Genomic DNA, 11,412 nt, shown 5'->3' with positions numbered 1-11,412 from the left:
ATACGGAGCTGGAGTACCGTTCAGGGACATGGCCCTGCACCATTACAGGTACTCTGTGTCCCCGGACACACAGACACAGCACACTCCAGACTTGCTGGGTGTGCTAGTGCGCCGGGGACAGTAAAGGGTTACAGTCACTGCAGCTTTGCTGAGTGACTTTGTGTATTGGGAACTACCGCGCCGGACGCTCCGGGAGCGGCGGCGCGGCTGGGACTTGTAGTTCGCCGGGGACTGGGCGCCGACCGCGCTTTTACGGCGGCGGCGCTTATAAATCCAGTCCCCGGCTTCTGCGGCCTAGTGCCGCTTCGTTCCCGCCCCCTCCCTGTCACTCAGGGAAGGGGACAGACGCTGAGCAATCAGCAGCGCCGAGGGCTGGAGCCTTATTTACATGCTCCAGCCCTCTCACTGCACACTGTCGGACGCCGGATTCCCGCTCTGACTTGGGGCACGCCCACGGCCCGCCCCTCCTCACACGAGCTGGGGAAGACGCCGGCAGCCATTACTGCAGTCCGAGCTCGGACTTTCGGCAACCAGGCAGGACGGTGGCGACCATACACCCGCTTATAGGCGGGCGGTAAGCGGCACACATAGTGCTGACCCCAATATATACTGCAGTGTATACATGTGTATTTTAACTGCATAGGTCGCTATATGCCCGCTTGGAGAGCGACACATCAGCAGCAGGAAAGCAGGTGTGCTAAGGCACAGGCTTTCTATGCTGCTTGTATTGCACGTACTGAAGTGTTCATTTGTATTTATGCTTGTATGCTATACATTGCACTGTACAGTCGCTAGTCTTAGCTATATTCTCCTGGAATGGCTAGACTACAGCAGCAGAAAACCAAGGGTGCTGGGGCACAGGTTTTTTTCTATGCTGCTTGTATTGCATGGGCTGCAGTGTGCATTTGTACTCGTGCTTGTATGCTATACATTGCACTGTATGGTCACTCTTCTGGGCTATATTTCCCTAGATGACTAGTCTACAGCAGCAGAAGAGCAGAGGTGCCAGGGCACAGGCTTCTATGCTGCTTGTATTGCTTGTGCTGCAGTGTTCATTTGTACTTGTGTTTGTATGCTATACATTGCACTGTATGGTCACTCTTCTGGGCTATATTTCCCTAGATGACTAGTCTACAGCAGCAGAAGAGCAGGGGTGCCAGGGCACAGGCTTCTATGCTGCTTGTATTGCTTGTGCTGCAGTGTTCATTTGTACTTTATGCTTGTATGCTATACATTGCACTGTACGGTCACCAATCTTGGCTATATACTTCTAGATGGCTAGTCGGCAGCGGCAAAAAAGCAACACAGATTTTCAGTGCTGTTTTTACTACATGGGATGCTGTTCATGGCACCGTCCCATTGTGTGCATGCTCCCCTGTAGCACTTCGTCTGCCGGGGTCTCTAGCACTTCGTCTGCCGGGGTCTCTACTAGTCGTGGCCAAAGAAACCACCTGTCATCCCTGTCCAAGGACAGGGACGGAGTTGTAGTTTCGACAGATATATTGTCATAAGATAGAGACTTGCAGTCCAGACAGGCCATGGGCAATCTTCCTGACCAACCTCATTTGGAACGGGGGGGTCCCAGGAGGACTCTCTGTATGATAAGGCAGCTCTCCAGGACTTTGATCCTGACATCGCTATCAATCCGGATACACCGGATGGTAACGCCATACGGAATGATCCTATAGCGTCCATCAATGGAAGGTTGGATCTTTCTCCCTCAGCTCCCCCAGTGGAGGAGTCGGCTTCCCAGCAGGAGAAGTCCCTTTTCAGTATCTCAAACGGATATTGAGTATTTTTCTGGCCACGCTGACTTCAGAGAAGCAGTCCAGAAACACCACGCTTACCAGATAAGCGTCTTCTCCAAACGTTTTTTAAGATACACGTTATCCCTTTTCCCCTGACGTGGTCAAGCGCTGGACCCAGGGTACAAAGGTGGATTTTCCAATCTCCAGGCTTGCGTCTAGAGCCATAGTTGCACTGGAGATGGGGCTTCACTTAAAGATGTCATTCACAGACAGATGGACTCTGGTTGAAATCTGTCTAGGACGCTATCGGCGTGTCGGTTGCTCCGGCATTCACAGCCGTATAGGCAACCTAACCTTTTCAGCTGTTCTTGCGCAGCTGGCCTTGAGCACATGTACATCTGTACCGCAGAGGCGTCCGTAATCCCGCAATGTCTGCACTGCGACTTACCCTATTCATGCTGTCCTAAAAGTACAGTCGAGGTTTCGGTCCTTCCCATGCTCGGGCAGGTCCCAATTGTCCTCGTGCAAAAGGGCTACAAAACCTCAGACGGGCTCAGATTCCGGCCGGGCTCAATCACGCCCAAGGAAGGCAGCCGGAGGAACCGCTACCAAGGCGGTCTCCTCATGACTCTCAGCTCTCTCTCTCTCTCTCCGCATCCGCGGTTGATGGCAGACTCCCCCGCCTTTGGCGACATTTAGCTGCCACAGGTCACAGACCGGTGGGTGACGGACATTGTGCTCACGTGCACAGGACAGTGTTCTGTTCTCGTCCTCCGACTCCATTCTTCAGAACGGCCCCACCTCCCCACCGAGCAGATGCCCTGCTGCAGGCGGTGGACGCTCTAAGAGCAGATGGAGTGGTGATCCCTGTCCCCCCTCAGGAACGAGGGCGAGGGTTTGTACTCCAATCTCTTTGTGGCTCCAAAAAAGGACGGCTCCTTCCGTCCTGTTCTGGACCTAAAACTGCTCAACAAGCATGCGAACGCCAGGCGGTTCCGGATGGAATCCCTCCGATCCGTCATTACTTCAATGTCTCGAGGAGACTTCCTTGCCTCAACAGACATCAAAGATGCCTATCTCCACGTGCCAATTGCTACGGAGCACCAACGTTTTCTACGTTTTGTGATAGGAGACGACCATCTTCAGTTCGTAGCTCTGCCATTCGGTCTGGCGACAGCCCCACGGGTGTTCACCAAGGTCATGGCAGCAGTGGTAGCAGTCTTGCACTCTCAGGGACACCCGGTGATCCCTTACTTGGACGATCTACTCGTCAAAGCACCCTCCCTCGAGGCATGACAACGCAGCCTGAATGTTACGCTGGAGACTCTCCAGACTTTCGGGTGGATCATCAATTTGGCAAGGTCAAATCTGTCACCGACTCAATCACTAACGTATCTCGGCATGGAGTTTCACACTCTATCAGCGATAGTGAAGCTTCCGCTGAACAAGCAGCGTTCACTGCAAACAGAGGTGCAGTCTCTCCTTCAAGGCCAGTCGCACCCCTTAAGGCGCCTCATGCACTTCCTAGGGAAGATGGTGGCAGCCATGGAGGCAGTTCCCTTTGCGCAGTTTCATCTGCGCCAACTGCAAGGGGACATTCTCCGCCAATGGGACGGGCAGTCAACCTCCCTGGACAGGAAAGTCTCCCTTTCCCAGACGGCCAAGGACTCTCTGCAATGGTGGCTTATTCCCACCTCATTGTCACAGTGAAGATCCTTCCTACCCCCATCCTGGGCAGTGGTCACGACAGATACGAGTCTGTCAGGGTGGGGAGCAGTTTGTCTCCGCCACAGGGCTCAGGGGACGTGGACTCAGCAGGAGTCCACCCTTCAGGTCAATGTTCTGGAAATCGGGGCAGGGTATCTTACCCTACTAGCTTTCCAGCAGTGGCTAGACAGAGGGCAGTTCCGAATCCAGTCGGACAACTCCACAGCGGTGGCATACATCAACCACCAAGGAGGGACGCGCAGTCGGCAAGCCTTCCAGGAAGTCCGGCGAATCCTCATGTGGGTGGAGGACACAGCATCCACCATATCCGCAGTTCACATCCCGGGCGTAGAAAACTGGGAAGCAGACTTCCTCAGTCGCCAGGGTATGGACGCAGGGGAATGGTCCCTTCACCCGGACGTGTTTCAGGAAATCTGTCGCCGCTGGGGGGTGCCGGACGTCGACCTAATGGCGTCTCGGCACAACAACAAGGTCCCGGCATTTATGGCACGATCGCGCGATCACAGAGCTCTGGCGGCAGACGCCTTCGTGCAAGATTGGTCGCAGTTCCGGCTCACATATGTGTTTCCACTTCTGGCACTCTTGCCCAGAGTACTGCGCAAAAAATCAGATCCGATTGCAGCCGCGTCATACTCGTCGCCCCAGACTGGCCGAGGAGATCGTGGTACCCGGATCTGTGGCATCTCACGGTCGGCCGACCGTGGTCACTACCAGGCCGGTCAGACTTACTGTCCCAAGGGCCGTTTTTCCATCGGAATTCTGCGGCCCTGAACCTGACTGTGTGGCCATTGAGTCCTGGATCCTAGCGTCTTCAGGATTATCCCAAGGGGTCGTTGCCACCATGAAACAGGCTAGGAAGTCCACCTCTGCTAAGATCTACCACAGAACGTGGAAGATTTTCTTATCCTGGTGCTCGGCTCAGGGAGTGTCTCCCTGGCCATTTGCATTGCCTACTTTTCTTTCCTTCCTGCACTCGGGGTTAGAAAAGGGCTTGTCGCTCGGCTCCCTTAAGGGGGAAGTCTCGGCACTATCCGTGTTTTTTTTTCAGAAGCGTCTAGCACGTCTTTCTAAGGTGCGCACGTTCCTACAGGGGGTCTGTCATATCGTACCCCCGTACAAGCGGCTGTTAGATCCATGGGATCTCAACAGGGTATTAGTTGCTCTCCAGAAGCCGCCTTTCGAGCCTCTGAAGGAAGTTTCCTTTCTCGCCTGTCACAGAAGGTGGCGTTTCTCGTTGCGATCACATCGCTTCGGCGAGTGTCTGAGCTGGCAGCTCTGTCATCCAAGGCTCACTTCCTGGTGTTCCACCAGGACAAGGTAGTGCTGCGCCCCATTCCGGAGTTTCTCCCTAAGGTCGTATCCTCATTTCATCTTAATCAGGATATATCCTTGCCTTCCTTTTGTCCTCATCCGGTTCACCGGTATGAAAAGGACTTACGTTTGTTAGATCTGGTGAGAGCACTCAGAATCTACATTTCCCGCACGGCGCCCATGCGCCGTTCCGATGCATTTTTTGTCCTTGTCGCTGGTCCGCGCAAGGGGTTGCAGGCTTCTAAAGCCACACTGGCTCGATGGATCAAAGAACCAATTCTAGAGGCCTACCGTTCTGCGGGGCTTCCGGTTCCTTCAGGGCTTAAAGCCCACTCAACCAGAGCCGTGGGTGCGTCCTGGGCATTTCGACACCAGGCTTCGGCTCAACAAGTGTGCCAGGCAGCTACCTGGTCCAGTCTGCACACTTTCACCAAGCATTATCAGGTGCATACCTATGCTTCGGCGGATGCCAGCTTAGGTAGAAGAGTCCTGCAGGCGGCAGTGACACCCCCGTAGGGGAGGGCTGTTTTGCAGCCCTAACATGAGGTATTTCTTTACCCACCCAGGGACAGCTTTTGGACGTCCCAATCGTCTTGGTCTCCCAATAGAGCGCTGAAGAAGAAGGGAATTTTGTTACTTACCGTAAATTCCTTTTCTTCTAGCTCTTATTGGGAGACCCAGCACCCGCCCTGTTGTCCTTCGGGATGTTTTTGTTGTTTGCGGGTACACATGTTGTTCATGTTGAACGGTTTTTCAGTTCTCCGATGTTACTCGGAGTTAATTTTGTTTAAACCAGTTATTGGCTTTCCTCCTTCTTGCTTTGGCACTAAAACTGGAGAACCCGTGATACCACGGGGGGGTATAGCCAGAAGGGGAGGGGCCTTGCACTTTTTAGTGTAGTGCTTTGTGTGGCCTCCGGAGGCAGTAGCTATACCCCAATCGTCTGGGTCTCCCAATAAGAGCTAGAAGAAAAGGAATTTACGGTAAGTAACAAAATTCCTTCTTTATATTCCTAAGATAAGATGATAGTTGGTTTTTACAAGATTCTATGCAGAAAGGATGGGGAAGGATGAGCACTATCTCTAGGTCCTGCCTTCTACAATAGAATCTTCTTAGTAACTTCTGCCATCTCCTATCTTAGTAATATAAAAATTTGTATTCACTGAAGACAGATTTTACCCAGGAATTGAGAATTTGAGAATGAAAATCAGTTCAGGTTTGCATACTTGCATGTACCGTATTTTCGGACTATAAGACGCACCCTGGTTTTAGAGGAGGAAAATGGGAAAATAAAACTTTAAAGCAAAAAATGTGGTCATGACACACTGTTATGGGGCGAGGATCTGCTGCTGACACTGTTATGGGGGTAATGTCCCCAAATTCTCTACTAAGGTACCCCATCCTGGTAATGATCCTCCTGCCTTGTATATGATCCTGCTATAAACTCCCATCCATCCTGTTCACATACCCCCCCATCCATCCTGTTCACATACCCCCCCCCCCCATCCAGCCTGTTCACATACCCCCCCCCCCATCCAGCCTGTTCACATACCCCCCCCATCCAGCCTGTTCACATACCCCCCCCCATCCAGCCTGTTCACATACCCCCCCCCATCCAGCCTGTTCACATACCCCCCCCCATCCAGCCTGTTCACATACCCCCCCCCATCCAGCCTGTTCACATACCCCCCCCCATCCAGCCTGTTCACATACCCCCCCCCATCCAGCCTGTTCACATACCCCCCCCCCATCCAGCCTGTTCACATACCCCCCCCCCATCCAGCCTGTTCACACACACCCCCCCCATCCAGCCTGTTCACCACACACCCCCCCCCATCCAGCCTGTTCACACACCCCCCCCCATCCAGCCTGTTCACAACACACCCCCCCATCCAGCCTGTTCACACACACCCCCCCCATCCAGCCTGTTCACACACACCCCCCCATCCAGCCTGTTCACAACCCCCCCCCCATCCAGCCTGTTCACACACACCCCCCCATCCAGCCTGTTCACACACACCCCCCCCATCCAGCCTGTTCACACACACCCCCCCCATCCAGCCTGTTCACACCCCCCCCCCCCATCCAGCCTGTTCACATACCCCCCCCCATCCAGCCTGTTCACATACCCCCCCCCATCCAGCCTGTTCACATACCCCCCCCCATCCAGGCCTGTTCACATACCCCCCCATCCAGCCTGTTCACATACCCCCCCATCCAGCCTGTTCACACACACCCCCCCCATCCAGCCTGTTCACACACACCCCCCCCATCCAGCCTGTTCACCACACACCCCCCCCCCATCCAGCCTGTTCACACACACCCCCCCCATCCAGCCTGTTCACACACACCCCCCCCCATCCAGCCTGTTCACACACACCCCCCCCCATCCAGCCTGTTCACACACCCCCCCCCATCCAGCCTGTTCACACACACCCCCCCATCCAGCCTGTTCACACACACCCCCCCCCATCCAGCCTGTTCACACACACCCCCCCCCCATCCAGCCTGTTCACACACACCCCCCCATCCAGCCTGTTCACACACACCCCCCCCCATCCAGCCTGTTCACACACACCCCCCCATCCAGCCTGTTCACACACACCCCCCCCCATCCAGCCTGTTCCACACACACCCCCCCATCCAGCCTGTTCACACACCCCCCCCCCATCCAGCCTGTTCACACACCCCCCCCCCCATCCAGCCTGTTCACACACACCCCCCCATCCAGCCTGTTCACACACACCCCCCCCCATCCAGCCTGTTCACACACACCCCCCCCATCCAGCCTGTTCACACACACCCCCCCCCCATCCAGCCTGTTCACACACACCCCCCCCCATCCAGCCTGTTCACACACACCCCCCCCCATCCAGCCTGTTCACACACACCCCCCCCATCCAGCCTGTTCACACACACCCCCCCCATCCAGCCTGTTCACACACACCCCCCCCATCCAGCCTGTTCACACACACCCCCCCATCCAGCCTGTTCACACACACCCCCCCCATCCAGCCTGTTCACACACACCCCCCCCCATCCAGCCTGTTCACACACACCCCCCCCATCCAGCCTGTTCACACACACCCCCCCCATCCAGCCTGTTCACATACCCCCCCCATCCAGCCTGTTCACATACCCCCCCCCATCCAGCCTGTTCACATACCCCCCCATCCAGCCTGTTCACATACCCCCCCCATCCAGCCTGTTCACATACCCCCCCCCATCCAGCCTGTTCACATACCCCCCCCCCATCCAGCCTGTTCACATACCCCCCCCATCCAGCCTGTTCACATACCCCCCCCATCCAGCCTGTTCACATACCCCCCCCCATCCAGCCTGTTCACATACCCCCCCCATCCAGCCTGTTCACATACCCCCCCCCATCCAGCCTGTTCACATACCCCCCCATCCAGCCTGTTCACATACCCCCCCATCCAGCCTGTTCACATACCCCCCCCCCCATCCAGCCTGTTCACATACCTTCCCCATCCAGCCTGTTCACATACCCCCCCCCCATCCAGCCTGTTCACATACCCCCCCCCATCCAGCCTGTTCACATACCCCCCCCATCCAGCCTGTTCACATACCCCCCCCCCCATCCAGCCTGTTCACATACCCCCCCCCCCATCCAGCCTGTTCACATACCCCCCCCCCATCCAGCCTGTTCACATACCCCCCCCATCCAGCCTGTTCACATACCCCCCCCATCCAGCCTGTTCACATACCCCCCCCATCCAGCCTGTTCACATACCCCCCCCATCCAGCCTGTTCACATACCCCCCCCATCCAGCCTGTTCACATACCCCCCCCCATCCAGCCTGTTCACATACCCCCCCCATCCAGCCTGTTCACATACCCCCCCCCATCCAGCCTGTTCACATACCCCCCCCATCCAGCCTGTTCACATACCCCCCCCCATCCAGCCTGTTCACATACCCCCCCCATCCAGCCTGTTCACATACCCCCCCCATCCAGCCTGTTCACATACCCCCCCCATCCAGCCTGTTCACATACCCCCCCCATCCAGCCTGTTCACATACCCCCCCCATCCAGCCTGTTCACATACCCCCCCCATCCAGCCTGTTCACATACCATCCTGGTATATGGCCTGTTCACATACCATCCTGGTATATGGCCTGTATCCTATAGCAGAGAGAAAAAAATAAACGTTTATAGTCACCTTTTCCTCACTCCCTGCAGCCGATCATCTTCCTCTGTGCGCCACTGACGTGTGTGTGTGTGTGTGTGTGTGTGTGTGTGTGTGTGTGTGTGTGTGTGTGTGGAGCCATTCCCCTGCTGCATCGCGATGTCTTCCTGTCTGTGCCGATCAGCTGACCGACACACACAGGAAGACATCGCGTGCAGCAGGGGGGCGGCTCCACACACGGGGGACGGGTGAGTGTACTGATTCACTGCACCCCGCACTGGTAATGACACGCGGGGGGCAGTGAATACAGCCGCACATGATCACTCCAGGCTGTAATTGCCAGGGGTGATCATGCGGCCGGCTCTTTACTATGCGCGCGTCCCCGCTCATCCCTCCTCGCCCACCTGTCAGTGCCAGCTTCAGCGCTGAGAGATGGGCGGGAGGATGGGCGTGCATATGTAATGAGCGGGCCCACGTGGTCACGGCAGGCGCTGCTGCTGCCTGCTCGTGCCCCCGATGACCTGCAGCACCCTCATTCCCAGCCGCAGCCCTATAGTCAGACCATAAGACGCACCCCCAACTTTCCCCCAACATTTGGGGGAAAAAAAGTGTGTCTTATGGTCCGAAAAATACGGTATGTGTAGTTCTTCTCTTGTTAAACTAAAATGTTAATAAAAATTATCTGATTTAAAAAAAGAAAATCAGTTCAGGAGAAGAAAGAAGCACAAATATATACACAAACAGAGCAGAGGCATGGTATAATAAAGGGACATTTAAATAAACCCTAAGCTTAGAAACTGGATGCTTAATTAGCTTTGATTAGTGGTGTGAAAGTTTTATTGTCCCAATATCCAGGATCAGAGGCCTGGTGCTCACAGTCCAGACTCCTCAGATTCTCTAGTGACTCATAAATCCTCCTGACAGGTCGAGTTCTATGTGGAGAGAATCAAACATAAAAATCAAAATGTAATCAATTTGTGTTCCCAGACCCTTTGATCTGAAGTTGCCTTTTAATATGACAACTTTCATGTGGTTTATGTTGTGTCGTGGAGCACAGAAATGTTTGGCCACAGGTGAATGGTTTTTTTTTGTCTGTAATTGCGTGGCTGTGAGATCTTATTCTTGCTCTCAGTCTCTGTCCTGTTTCTCCAACATAGAGACCCCCAATAGGACATATAGTGCACAGGATTAAGTACACCACGTTGGAGGAGAAACGTGAATGTCCCAGGAATCTTATAGTTCTTGTGTGTGTTAGGGATCTGTATCCGGTGTTTGGTCTCTACATGAGAGCAGGTTTTGAACATTGCAAGGATAAGTTCCTCTTGGTGTATCTGAGGGCACAGAACTTCGGGTCATGATGCTCCTTAAATTAGGAGGTTGTCTGTAGCACAGCAATTGAGGATCTTTGAATATTGTTTTTAACCGGTCATCCTTGTGTAGAATGTGGTGCAGTTTCTTGGCCGTTCTTCTCAGTACCTCAAGCTGTGGGTTGTAGGTCACCACCAGAGGTACTCGACTATTTTCCTCTTTTTGTTTGTATTGCAGCAGTTCACTTCTAGGGGTTCTTGGGGCTCTAATGAGCTGATCATCTATAGAGGTGGGGTGGTAGCTTTGGTTTAGAAATGTCTTTTTAAGATGGGTTAAGTGTTCATCCCTGTCTGCTGGGCTGGAACAGATACGATTATATCTGAGTTCCTGGCTGTAGACAATGGATTTTTTTATGTGTTTTGTGTGGAAGCTGTCCCATCTGAGGTATGTGGGACGGTCAATAGGATTCCAATACACTGATTTCTGGATTGAGTCATATTGAATTTTTATGATGGTATCTAGGAAGTTTATTTGCATTTTTGAGTGGTCCAAAGTCAGGTTTATGGTAGGGTGAAATGCATTGAATTTGTCGTGGAATTTTAGAAGCTCTTGTTCGGACTTAGTCCAGATTATTAAGATGTCATCGATGTAACAGAAATAGGCCCATGGTTTGAGGGAGCAGGATGCTAAAGTCATTTTCCAGTTTTGCCATGAAAAGATTGGCATACTGTGGTGCCATTTTGCTGCCCATAGCAGTTCCAGTGCGTTGCATTGAGACAATAAACCTTTCACACCACTAATCAAAGCTAATTAAAGCTGGTGTCACACATAACGACGACGTCGCTGCAACGTCACCATATTCTGTGACGTTGCAGCGACCTCAACAGCGACGTCGCTGTGTGTGACACATAACAACGATCAGACCCCTGCTGCGAAATCGTTGCTCGCTCCTGAATGCTCGAAGTCATTTTTTGATCGCTGCTATCCCGCTGCGCCATGCTGATAAGCTGATAATCCTTGTGTTTGACACCGCAGCAGCGACGCTACGCTACGTCTGAAACCACACAACGACCGTCGACGTCGCTATGATCGCTGCTCCGTCGCTGCTTTTTCTAACATGTTTGACAGCTTACTAACGATCATCTATGGTCGCTGCTACGTCACAGA

Source organism: Anomaloglossus baeobatrachus, chromosome 11, assembly GCF_048569485.1.
Source record: "Anomaloglossus baeobatrachus isolate aAnoBae1 chromosome 11, aAnoBae1.hap1, whole genome shotgun sequence".
Classification (NCBI taxonomy): Eukaryota; Metazoa; Chordata; class Amphibia; order Anura; family Aromobatidae; genus Anomaloglossus; species Anomaloglossus baeobatrachus.
The sequence above is the reverse complement of the archived record's forward strand: the minus strand, read 5'-3'. Positions refer to the sequence as shown.